The following is a 2826-nucleotide window of genomic DNA, read 5'->3' as shown; positions in this document are numbered from 1 at the left end:
ACGACTGTCAGTTTGTTTATATTGAATATTGAAGACAATAAATAACAGAGATGCTGCTTGTTTTGTTCAGAATGCAGGTACACAACAAGGTGGAACAATATTGACATGTATTTGATGTTCCATTATTGCACTTAGAAAAATCCTCGGTCGAAAACTACCAAATACATTTGGTAATGCAAAATTAGTAGATTGTACAAATTTTTTGTACATATTGTCAACAAACCCGCATCCCTACCAGGGATTAGTATATTTTACTCGATAACATTAGTAAACTTGGATATTGTCATATCTGAAAACTGGTGAGAAAAGCGCGTATTAACCATTTTCATTGTTCCCATAAGGCAATACGGAGGAATAATAAGGATATAGTTCTGATACGTGCATTTTCGGCGAGAAAATGTAGCCGATATTGGGCTTCCGAATCATGGTTCTGCTTGACATATGTGTTTATTAGTACGGTCGAAAATGACTATAGATTGGTAGTATTTACCAAAAAATTCGTTATATTTACTAATTATTTCTCTCAGTGTATAGAAGAATTACAAATTTTCTGATGAAGATATTTCGCCAAAATAACAAATTGAACACGTTGAATCCGATTTTTTTTGCTTGTTCGGTTTCCATTGAGCCTGCATCTAGAGCATGTGCATAATATCAATGTCGGTCCCCACTCCAAAAGATATCTCTATATACAGTGACTCAAATCCGTAATCGTACTCCACCATGCAGATCTCTTGAGAGTCGAAAAGAAGCTTGAAAGTTAAAAGATTTGCTATCTGTTTTCAGAATAGTGGTTTTTATTTATCTAAAAATTGCGAATGTATGTGCTAATGTATGAAAATTGACTCAAACTCATATTCGTACGCTGGTTGAAATCTCAACTCGATTTCGAAAGCGTTGAATAATTTCAGAATTCCATCATAAGTAAGCCGTCCCGATCCCCTGCTCATTGCAACTATCTTTTTTCTTTCTTTGTTTTTAAGAGGCTTTAAACTTTGCAGTTCATTCGCCTCTAGCAACTATCTTTAGCTGACTTTAGCCTTATCTACGATTTTTTGTGTATCCGGAAGGAATATTTATCAACTTTTTCCCAGTGTCCCCAGTGTGGATCGACAATCGCATTCACACTTTATTACAAAAAAAAAACACAACTCAATTTCAAAACAAACTGAACCAAATACAAACAAAACGGTCAGAGTTGTTAATAGATTATCGACTGTAGATTCATTGGATTGACAATAGCGTGAGAGTGTATGAGTGATACAAAAATATAATAACCCTAAGTGGTGCGGACTCAATTCACTCCATTTTCAAGCAAATTCATGCATGCATTTTCAAGCGATTTCTTGCAATAAATTCTTAGACCACCAGAGATGCCAAATTTACAGATATGTTTGTAAATTCATAGACCTATCTGTAAAATACTTTTAATTTTTGTTGCAGACTTTTTGGATATAACAATATTTCACAGGTTTATGAAAGAAGAGAGGCTCTATTCATCACATCAAAGATATTTGTCTCTTGTGTTTTAATACATAAAAAGTATATTATTTATACTTTTATGTATATTTGAATATATATATATATATATATATATATATATATATATATATATATATATATATATATATATATATATATATATATGCTTCATATATATATATATATATATATATATATATATATATATATATATATATATATATATATATATATATATATATATATATATATATATTAAGTTTATATCAATACTCATGAGTCATTCATTAACACTTTGCCGTCCGGCGTAACCACAGTGGTTACGTTCGAAAAATAGGTCGCACCGCAGTGATGTCGTAAGCATAAAGGGTGTGTCACATCAAATTGCATCACGGAAAAAACGCTTTAGAAATTCGCCCAGTAGACCGATCCTTTTGCAAATTTTAGACAGTAAAATAAAAACTATTAAACAACTTTTGGCACTTTTTCTTTTTATTCATACTTCGAGCCCAAGCCCGTATGCTAGTACCCTCCTCTTTATCCCGTCCATAAGGTTTTTTTTTGAACAGAAATCCATTTTCTCTTGAAGTCCGCCTCCGATTTGACAACTTTTGGGTTCTTCCGGAGGGACTGCTTCATAATCGCCCAATATTTCTCTATTGGGCGAAGCTCCGGCGCGTTGGGCGGGTTCATTTCCTTTGGCACGAAGGTGACCTCGTTGGCTTCGTACCACTCCAACACGTCCTTTGAATAGTGGCACGAAGCGAGATCCGGCCAGAAGATGGTCGGGCCCTCGTGCTGCTTCAATAGTGGTAGTAAGCGCTTCTGTAGGCACTCCTTAAGGTAAACCTGCCCGTTTACCGTGTCGGTCTTCACGAAGGGGGCGCTCCGCTTTCCGCTTTCCGCTTGCCACACCATGTACTTTTTGGCAAACTTGGATAGTTTCTGCTTGCGAATCTCCTCCGGAACGCTGAATTTGTCCTCTGCGGAGAAGAACAACAGGCCCGGCAGCTGACGAAAGTCCGCTTTGACGTAGGTTTCGTCGTCCATTACCAGGCAATGCGGCTTCATCAGCATTTCGGTGTACAGCTTCCGGGCTCACGTCTTCCCCACCATGTTTTGCCTTTCGTCGCGGTTAGGAGCCTTCTGAACCTTGTATGTACGCAGGCCCTCCCGCTGCTTGGTCCGCTGGACTAATGAACTTGACAAATTCAGCTTATTGGCGACATCCCGGACCGAACTTCTCGGATCACGTCTAAACTGCTTAACTACGCGCTTGTGATCATTTTCACTGACTGAGCATCCTTTTTAGCCGTTCTTCACCTTCCGATCGATGGTTAGGTT

The sequence above is a fragment of the Toxorhynchites rutilus genome, chromosome 2 (genome assembly GCF_029784135.1).
Source record: "Toxorhynchites rutilus septentrionalis strain SRP chromosome 2, ASM2978413v1, whole genome shotgun sequence".
NCBI lineage: Eukaryota > Metazoa > Arthropoda > Insecta > Diptera > Culicidae > Toxorhynchites > Toxorhynchites rutilus.
This window is presented reverse-complemented; position numbering follows the sequence as displayed.